An 11,414-nucleotide genomic window follows, 5' to 3' on the forward strand; every position below is an offset into this window, starting at 1 on the left:
ATCTGCAGTATCCTCTTGATTTGTACATCCCTCAATTGCACAGTTGCTGCAAAATGGTGAGCATCGAAGTCCATCTTTCCGACAACCACAATATTTTTCACACCCTACGTGGCAATTGCAGCTTACAAGGTTCATCAGCATATCTCGAGCTGGAGGTTGAGTGCTTGAGTATTAACTCACCATTACTGTTTTTCTTCCTGGACTGGAGGGAGGAACACACCACGCCATTCCTGAACCTGATGATATACTCTTAAGCAAGGTTGCTTCGCTGCTGCTGATGTTGGAGGAAGGGTTGCTAAATCGAATGTTGCACCTATTTTCTGTTTAGCAACAGTCCTGACGTAGCACTTATATCGAGTTTTGTTAAGCCCATCGGAAATTTTTCCACCGTACATAGCGACAAGAAATTCTTCACCAGCCGTCACGATCTCATCAACTGCTGCATTCTCCTTATTAAAAATGTCCACTTCCTTGCGAAGGTTTGGAGATGCTTCCAGTGTCTTAAAAGCGAGTATTTTTCCTCTTTTGAAAGGTGCCGATGTGGTGTCACAGCCAGATATTGCGTGAAGGAAAAGCATATGATTATACATGTCACCCAGGGCCAGCTGCAATTTCGTAGATTCGAACAATTTTGGGGGGTGCGACTTCGAGCCCGGTATAAGCAACCGAATGTTATTATTCGTTGGTGCAAATGCCGTAAGAAGTACTAGCAAATCGGTGTCTGTGCCCACAATAACAGGGTTTTCCTCACTTTTTCCCAGTTCGATAGCAGTAACTACTATGAGACGGTCAGCATCACCCGAAGCGTTGATCACAGTAATTCCATTTTCTTTTAATTGTGATCCTAGAAGCGCTATGAAGCTTGCCTTGTTCGCTTCATTTCCTAAAAATTGATGCTGTGAAGTACTTGCTTCAGTTTGCAGCTCTACCAGCACTTCTGAAGACGAAAGTTGTGATCTTCGTCGCATGCGCTCTGTGGCTTTTGTTGTACATTCCGTATAACCATCAAAAACTATCGTAACCTGTCCTTTATAATTTGCTTTGATGAATGAAACATAGCTCTAACATACATCACTGAAAGTCTCTGGTCTTGGCCAGTGAACTCGATGCAGTAAATCTCCTCCGTCTAGAACAAAGCTTGAAGTTTCAGGAAAGGTTTCAGATGGGGGGCATATTTTCTCCATAACACCTCTTAAAGTTGACTTTGTGCCTTTCCTAAGCATAGTTGCGTCGAAGAGTGCTGGTGGCATCGATGCCAGTTCGTAGTTCATACAACCTTCCAGTTCCTCTTCACTTCGAACAACGCATGCCATTCGATGGAACAGCTGGTTAGGATTCACAGGAATCAATTCACCCCGAACAACCATGGCATTCGTCATTGCTGCAAGAGTGACTACCTTGTCCTTCCGTTGAAGCTTGATGTCCGCAAAAGATTTCCCATTAAGCTTCTTTAAGGTCTTAATTCCCTGTTCGTAAGCTGAATCACAGTTCACTGTTTCGTCTGCTATAACACCACTGTGCAAAGAAACTAGAAGATCGGGAGGTTTCTCAAAAGGAGAATGCGTTCGTAACCACATTGCGAATATTTCTATGTGCCTTAAGTCCCTTTTTTGGCAAGCTTGTCCAAGTTCTACATGCTGTTGTGATATTGCGATAGCTACACCTGCGAAATCTTCCAAAGCATCCAGTACCTTCATTGATGCCGGCATAGAATGTATCCAGCGTGCGAGAACAGAGTCGGATATATCACGACCACGAGTTAAGCCTCCGGTCGTCTTTATATTCTTCATCAAAACCTGCTCAATGTTCAAGTCTGACCAAACTCCGCTCCAGAATTTCGATTTCCGTCGTACAGTGAAAAGTCCCTTCACGAATTCTTCATAGTCGGAAGATGACAAACATGATTTCAGCTTTGTCATCTGCTACAAATACATTTGAGCAGATTTCGCATAAATAATATGGCCACCGGCATGCAAATAAGGAAGGATTTTTTGTACGCTGAATAAGTGCAGTGCCCAATCCCCTGTGCGTTCTGCTTTAACAACATTACGCATGATTTCTACCTGCTCAAAGTGCTGGACCCATAGTTTGCCTGTCCTGCTTTTCAGAGCTTCTACTTCTAAAGCTGTTTTAATCGATGAAATAAGCTTTCTCACTGCATCGGTGCGTAGAACATCATCTACTTTTTTCTTCCCCTGGAATAAAAGTTCATAATCTTCTTTAACTTCTTTCAGTCGTTCTTCACACAGCACTTCATCGTTAATGATTTTGGTCACAAGCAATAAGCAGAGAGCATTTTGAGTTAAGAAGTGAGCTCGTAGTGCTCTAGCGTAAGAATGTTCTGTCAACATACAGAGTTTTTCGCAAATAGTTGCTGCCAAAGCTCTTGTAAGCCACTGCCTTCCATAATTGTTCCAACGGCACCCATGAACGACATTAACAAATGTAATCCTCCAAGACGTACAATCACTTTTGAGAGTGGGCTGTCAACATTTGCTGCTAAAACGATGTCCATATCTTTAACGTAAAATGGCTGATCAAATATTACGATACATGATGACTGATTTTGTTTCTTGCACTGCTCCGATGCAAACTCCAAACAGGAGTATATAGTCGACATGTTACTGGGTATAGTCGTATATAGTCGACATGAAATTTTCTTTTCCATATTTGGGAAAATAAATATACTCACATACTTGGTTTCCTCGTACGTAAGAAACTAACGAACTTATAATTTGTGAAGATATAGTTTTGTACTTTCAAGTGCAAATATTTTGATTGCTTTTCATATAAATGAAAAAGGCACATAACAACCGGAGAAAAAAAATACTGCACTACACATGGTGCCGTGTTTACTGCGCGCTCTATTAAACCATTCAGACTTGAGTTTTTGGACAAAACTAGGATATATTCTTGTGTATTTTTGTGTGCTCTACAACATTTGCTTCATTACTTTTTTTGATAAAACGGACGGAAAAGAGCGAAAATCGAGTTGTATTGAAAATATGTATCGAAAAAGTTTCGCAGTTGTAATTTTTATATACTTTGTTTACATAGATTTCCAATTAAAGGTTTAAATGTTGTTTTCAGTGAATAGTCTGGAGTGTCTGCGATAACCTCGCGCAAACCGCACATCAATATCTCTCTTGTGTCCGATGTTATGGCCTTCAAAAGGAACCTAAGTAAAAAAATTTTCAATGGCGGCCATTTTCCAAGATGGCGGCATGTTGCCCAGGTGGGATTTTTTGGGATTTTGAGTATGTTAATCAGGGGTATCCAAAGAACACATCCACCAATTTTCAGCTTGTTATACTATTTTTCCGCACTTTGCCCAATTTGGGCCTAATTTTCCTATATTACAAGCCGTTTGGGCTCTTCACTCTTTATACGCCCAATGTTTAAATGAAACTGCAATGTTGCCATTTACCTGAACCCACAATATAAGTGAATGAAGTTACTGTCTTTTATGCTAACGTATCAATGTCCAACTCCCACTTCAAATAGTAACTTCAATCACTTAGATATGTTGTGGGTTGAGGTAAATGGCAACGTTGCGTTTTCATTTAACATTGGGCGCATAAAGAATGTACAGCCCAAACAGCTCGTCTGATTTAAAAAGAATTATTTACTTTTGGAGACGGTTTCTCCTCTTACATATTGTTGTAACTCTGATAATAACAGAGTTACCCTATGTCAGGGGCTTTTGAGACACTCCGTATATTGAGTATTCTAAAAATGGCGCCCACGGACAACAGAACACTATTTTTCAGGTCACAATTACGCGAAAATATTATATAATAGTACTAGGTATATCCTCCGGGGCCTACTTATAACTGTATCCCCCTTATCTGGGAAAGCGAATAACTAACTAATCTAACTAATTCTATGGTTTATGGAACCCGGAGGTTCAATGCTGCGTTCACAAAAGCTCTCCATTCACTTCTATCCTTAGCCAATTGGATCCAGTTTCTACTTTGTATTCCTATCTCTGCGAGATCCATCTTAATATTGTCCTTCCATCTGCGCTTAGGTCTTCCTAATGTCGTTTCCCGTTTTGGTCTTCCAGTCAAGAATTTGAAAACGTTTCTACATGATCTGCCCATCTAAGCCTCCTAGACTTGAAGACCCTAACAATGTTTGGTAAACCGTATAAATTATGTAGTTATTCGTTATGCAGTTTCCGCCATTCCCCATTCCCGTTCCTCTTGGGTCCAAATATTCGTCTCAGGATCTTCTCCTCAAATACTTTCAGTCTACGTTCTTCCCTCAGAGTAAGCGACCATGTTTCGCAACCATACAGAACAACAGGCATGATTATTGTTTTATATATTTTAAGCTTCAAATTTCTCGACAGAATTCGCGACGACAAGAGATTTTGAATCGAATAGTAACACGAATTCCCTGCTTTTAGTCGACATTTAATTTCTTCGTGAATATGATTTTCGTCTGTTAATATTGATCGTACATATTTCAAACTATCCACTTTCTCAAAAGTATTAATGAATATTTTAACGCATCCATAATTTGCCGTATTACGGTCCCGACGCACTTCCATGTATTTAGTTTTCTCTGCATTTACTTCTAAACCCATGTCCCTGCAAGCGTTTAATAAGATCTCTGCATTTCTTTCTATTGTTCTCCTATCATCTCCTATTAAATTTATATCATCGGCATACGCCATAATCTGGTGAATACCGCTCAACCCTAGGCCCTGGTTGCTATCTTTGATTTTCCTTATAGCGTATTTTAGCACAAAGTTGAATAATAAGGGCGACAACGCATCTCCTTGTTTCAGGCCATTCTCGACGTGAAAACCCATGGACAAAAATTTCCTACCCGGCCTTTGGGATTAATGAAAGCGAATAATTAAGAAATTGTTGTGGAAGTTAAGCACCGACAACTCTATCTCCGAAGAAAAAAGGTGAAGAACCAAAAACAGAAGTCGTACTGTGGATCCTCCTGCACTAGAACATGAGGCGTTCAATGCACAAAGGAATCAAGTCCATGTTGGTCATTTTGGGTATTTCACCTTTAAGATCTCGATGTGAAGGTTCTCTCAGAGCTTAAAGGGATTTATGTCCAAAGGGTGTCAATAACTCTTTTAAGGTAGAAAACATCGTAAACTCTTCCCTACACTTATGCGTTCGCTACAAACATCACGTCTATTTTTCTCACAACTTTCTTAATGTGAATTGATTACATTATGCTCTCAACGTCCCATATGTAGGTAACAAAATTTGGATCTCCCAGAAGACAAAATGAAGGAAGGCAGAAAGGCTATGGTCATATAACAATTCAATAACGATCCCCAATCGGACTGTGTTGATACTTATGTCAAAAGTACTGCACATTCTGAACAAATGTACAGTGCATTTTGGGCAAGAGATGTGACTTCCGATATCATGAGTATTTTATGTAAAGAAAAATAAAAAAAAATAGTCGTGTGAAACTTACCTTATGTACAGGACAAATAAATAATGAACTAACTCATTCTATGGCATTTGAAACCCAGAGGTTCAATGCCGCGTTCACAAAAGCTCTCCATTGACTTCTATTCTTAGCCAACTGGATTTAGTTTCTACTTTGTATTCCTATTTCTGCGAGATCCATCTTAATTGTTCTCCCATCTATGCCTAGGTCTTCCTAATGGTCGTTTTCCGATTGGTCTTCCAGTCAAGACTTTGAAAGCGTTTCTACTTTCTTCCATTCTAGCTACATGACATGCCCACCTAAGCCTCCTAGACTTGACGACCCTAACAATGTTGAGTAAACCGTATAAATTATGTAGTTCCTCGTTATGAAGTTTCCGCCATTCCCCATTCCCGTTCCTCTTGGGTCCGAATATTCGTCTAAGGATCTTGTTCTCAAATACTTTCAGTCTATGTTCTTCCCTCAGAGTAAGCGACCATATTTCGAAACCATACAGAACAACAGGCATGATTATCGTTTTGTATATTTTGAGCTTCAAATTCCTCGACAGAATTCGCGAGGACAAAAGATTTCGATCTGAATAATAACACGAATTCCCTGCTTTTAGTCGACATTTAATTTTTTCGTGAATAAAGTTTTAGTCTGTTAATATTTGTTCTAGATAATGAGGGGGCCTTAATATAAAATTTTGTGATAAGCTGCTCCTCAAACTATTCTCCAACCAAAGAGAATGAAAAAGTTTCAAAATCAAAGTAAAGGCAAATAGGCCTATATTTCTTATTTGTTTGTTGGGTTACTAAAATATCATTTTGGAAAGTTCAAAGTCAATAAGTCATAGTTTAGAAGAAGTGAAATATACAATGAACTAGAATTTTAAACAGTGACATCTGTCACTGGACTTTCCAGAAGTGACGGCAAAACATTTTCAGCTACTTTCTACTTGTACCTCCAGGTGTCTCAAAAAATCTACTTACTGTGGTATGCAGGGATGAATTCAGGGGGTAGCCCGAGGGGAATCTCCCCCCGAAGAAAATTCATTCCCCCGGAGAAACTTCCAAAATTTCAGTCACAAAATGTAGAAATTACTTCACCCAATTATTTGCTTTTCTTTCCGTGCACGTGCAGACGAAATCCGATCTCTCAATATACATATAAATGACGCAGACCCATTCTATATAAATATTAAACAATTAACATCTAAGATAGAATACCAAAATAGTCAATAAAACCTGTATTTCTTAACACTATGACCAAGTTTGGCAGAACATGAAATTGTCAACTGTTGAAGAAAGGTTTGTATTTCAGTAGGTAGCCTATATTATACATTAGTACTGTAGGTGGCACTAGCACAGATTGAGATAGGAAAGGAAAGATAGGGCTTTGATCATTCCATATGATCTCTGATGTCAGCAGACTTCATTCAGTTCTTGAAAATGTACAGTTCTTGCATTATTTGAAATAGAGCGCCTAAATTGCATTTCTCGCATCGGAAGTAACAGACGTAAATGTGTTTTACAATTGTTAAAATAAACACACCTTTCTTTAACTAAAAATAAGTGAGTTAAAGGGTGAGATTCGGAGGGATCAGGGAGGAACAGTTATCCCTCCTGGGTTAGAGATTTATATTGAATTTATCAATATAATAGTAGTATATAAGTGAAAGATTGCTATTGAAGGTGACGAAGATCCTACTCAGTGCCGTGCAATGGGGGAGGGGCAACGGCCCCGGGTGCCGAAGTAAGGGACGCACAATTCGGGAGGGAAAAAGAAAAGAAAAGAAGGAAAGAAAAAAGAGAGGAATGAAACACATATGCACATGTGGGCATGTGCACATATATAAAATGAAAGGGAAAAAAATAATAAAAAGTGCTCAAAATCAAGGAAAAGCAGGGTTTACCTTTTAAAATTTTCTCACCTTTCGTGGCTGGTCTCTCGACCTCACACACGTACGGGGCTACCGTCGTATACTCTCGCCCCAAGCGCTGATTTTCCACGACACGGCACAAAGTCGTGGAAAATCCTACTGAAGAAAGTCCTACTGAAGATTTCGTAAACTAAACTATTGATGTGTATGCAATGAAGAAACCAAGGCTAACATGCTTGATTTAGAATCAGAAGTGTGAGAAAGAATGATAACTTTTTGTTAAGATATTCCTATGTATGTTTGTTTTAGGGCAAAAAAATATTTGCGTTAATTTAAATCTTTTTGAAAACTTCTACATTAGTAACAAACAGTAACTAATGAACATAGGAAATAAACAAAAATAGCTACTGTAAATAGCAGTTAAAGTTTAGCCTAAAATATTTTTGCCAGTCTTTATTTAATGATTTAGAGAAAATTAAACGATTGTTTTTTTTTTTTTTTTAATTATAATCTCACATTGAATATTTATCAGCAATTAGTCTCAATATTAGGTAAGATGTGCATGTGAATGGAATTGTTAAATATGTTGCTTTCTTGCAAAAATACAGAAAAACAACCCTCCCCCCCCAAGAAGTTCACATTCCCCCGGGTGAAAATGTCTGAATTCAACACTGGTGGTATGCATGACAAGCAATCTATCCCTCTTCGCGTATGCGGCTCCAACAATAATTGCCTTTATTTATATAACCGATAACTTCAGTGACCAGTAGTTTATATGACCAATTGTCTATAAGACAGGCTTTACCAAGTGAATGACGTGGTTGCTTCGACAGATGACGAGTATAACTGTCTTGAGTGTGTTGTAGGATTATTTTTTCTAATAATTGTGGCTACGATGATCGTTGGATTCTATGATCAGTAGCTTCTGTAACCGGTGATGTGTGTGTGTCCAGTGGCTTTCTTTGAGCGATCTTATGGCTTATATGAGAAGAGGCAACTGTAGTCTAGATCTGAGTTTTAATGGTTATACAGTCACTTATACTACTATGTCCTCAGCGGAAACATAGGATGCTGGAAATCCTATATAAAGCAGAAAGGCTGTGGATATGAGACGAAAAGATAGAAATGTATATATCGATAAATCCATTTTTACTAGTTTTTACTACCAATTATAATGAATGGTTGTTATGGAATGGCGTCAGTACTCGAATTTGTACATACAATCAGCAGTATCTGTGCAGGAAAGTTAGATCTCAAACACTTAGCTAAGTCATAGTGCCAGCTGAAAATATATTTTCCACGAACCAGTTCACAAGAGGAGTAGTAAACGTAACACAGGGTTTGTCATGAAAAGCTAGTTTGATCTAAGGGAAACCTGTTTTCATCGGCTCTTGAAAATATAGAGAATGGGTATACTTTACACTTCAGTGTAGTCAGTAACATATAAACCATATAAACAATGTATTGTTAAGAACCTGACATACTAAAAATAAACAAAATTTACCATTTTTCTTTTGCTTATTTTTCATAAGTGAAAGGAGATAATGAAATGCAACTTATCACAATCACAATAATGTTATTCCACAACAGAAAATCTGAACCTGAAGATGTTTCAGTGTTGCCAACCATAGAAATTATAGTGTTGCCAGAAGAACATTTTCTCCCAAATTAAGTTATGGTAGCGACTAGAAGAACGAACTGAACTGCAATTGATTACGTATCATGTTGTCTTGGAATATTGTGAACTACTTTTTAAATAATAGTTGTACTTAGTTTGAAATAAACAAAATAGTTTTAACATACAGTTATTAAAATTAAATAATAATGTTAGTTAAAAAGTAGTTCAAAGGATAAAAAAACTCGAGTGTATAATATTGTTTTCAGAACAAACGGCCCAATTGAATCAAAAAAATTCTCAACTACGTACAACCCGTGATATTTCTGTTGGTCTTCTAGAGTAGTGTTGCCCAAGAAATTAAAAATTTTCTAGTTTCATCCCCGATCTTGAAAACAAGACAAGAGTCGAGACGTAAAGTGTATTTTCAAATTCGACATAAGACGAGAAACATTACAATTCTAGCCTAGTTTTCGAGACGAGAAATATTATAATACTCGCCTAGTTTTCGAGACGAGATGAGAAACATTGCAATTCTAGCCTAGTTTTCGAGACGAGAAATATTATAATACTCGCCTAGTTTTCGAGACGAGACGAGAAACATTACAATTCTAGCCTAGTTTTCGAGACGAGAAATATTATAATTCTCGCCTAGTTTTCGAGACGAGACGAGAAACATTGCAATTCTCGTTTCGCTTTCGAGACGAGATAAGATATTTTTCGAGTCGCATAGGCAACAGTAGTTCACTCAAGTCTTAGGTCTCAAACATTATTTTGGTCCCACACAATTCATAGTAAAAAAAATCACTTGATAAAATGATTGTACAAACACAATGAAGAATATTCATCAACTTTTAAAAATATTTATAAGTCATTACACAATGTATCTCAATAACAAATATGATTTAAATATTGTTGTGTTACACCTTTCGTAAACCCGAGTGACGCTGAAGAATTCTGATCATATCTGAACGAAATATAAGGAGAAAATCGGGACAAATTTTGTAAATAAATTTACAAAACGGGACGAGATGAGAATTCGATAAAATTTACGAGAAAGGAGAGAAAACCTTATTCCTTGTCTCGTGGGTGACACTGTCCATGGGACAGCAATCTTTTGAAGCAGCTTTTCATTCGATTTCCTCGCAGCTATATACAGTAGAGGCCCTAAAACTCGGTCCTCGATAACCCGGCAATCCGGATAACTCGGCTAAACCCTGGCAGGGCGAAAAAAAACTGTGCACAGCCACAGACCCGTTCAAGGTCATTGCCAGGGCCGGATCCAGGGTTGTCTGAGGGGAAGGGGGGGGATGTACCAATAACTACCAAAATAACCAATCACACTGAAACTCTTCAAAGTGACATGTGACAATATTCTTTACCTCTGACAACGTTGATCCATAGCACGGAGGAAAGTATTTTTGAGGTTCGCAAGTGTTATGCAGAAAAAAAAAAATGTTCTCTCCTCCTGGTTTCTGTTTTCTCCCCTAATTGACAAATGTTATATTGTTTTGCTTGGTGAATCCTTTTCCTTCAACCTTTAGAAAATCCACTTAAACTTTTGCAAAGCTCTGTTTTCTTTTAAGCCCCAAACGGAAATATGACAGTAGAAAGTTCCGAAAAGTGTTGCTGTTTTCACTGCTAGCTTCTCATTTTAGATAGTATATATTTACAACAAGGGGGTGGGTTGCATGTGCACCTTTGCAACCCCTAAATCCGGCCATGATCATTGCACTTTTTTTTTTTGAAAGAGCTAGTTAATTTTCATTATAGACAGCTTTATGCCTTCATAAAGTATTTTTCTGAGGTCTGTCTTATCAGGTAAATTACTGTACAGTGTGTATTCATGAATTTTCATTTTTATGATAAGTGCAGGCTCTATGCCTTCATAAAGTACATACTTTTCCTTTATTTAAGGGTAATTAGGTAGTTTATTCTCTCCTGTATTCTCAGGCAACAAGTAGAAAAAGTACATATAAGTATATTTTCTGTGTCGGGACCGGAATACAGCAAATTATGGATGCGTACTTTTGATAAAGTGGATACTTTCAAATATCTAGGATTAATATTAACAGAGGAAAATCATATTCACGGAGAAATTAAATGTCGACTAAAAGCAGGGAATTCGTGTTACTATTCGGTTCAAAATCTCTTGTCGTCGCGAATTCTGTCGAGGAATTTGAAACTTAAAATATACAAAACGATAATCATGCCTGTTGTTCTGTATGGCTGCGAAACATGGTTGCTTACTCTGAGGGAAGAACATAGACTGAAAGTATTTGAGAACAAGATCCTGAGACGAATATTCGGACCTAAGAGGAACGAGAATGGGGAATGGCGGAAACTTCATAACGAGGAACTACATAATTTATATGGTTTACCCAACATTGTTAGGGTCATCAAGTCTAGAAGGTTTAGGTGGGCGGGTCATGTAGCTAGAATGGAAGAAAGTAGAAACGCTTTCAAAGTCTTGACTGAAAGACCAATCGGAAAACGACCATTAGG

Source organism: Thermobia domestica, unplaced genomic scaffold (genome assembly GCF_964235325.1).
Source record: "Thermobia domestica unplaced genomic scaffold, izTheDome1.hap1.1 HAP1_SCAFFOLD_213, whole genome shotgun sequence".
Classification (NCBI taxonomy): Eukaryota; Metazoa; Arthropoda; class Insecta; order Zygentoma; family Lepismatidae; genus Thermobia; species Thermobia domestica.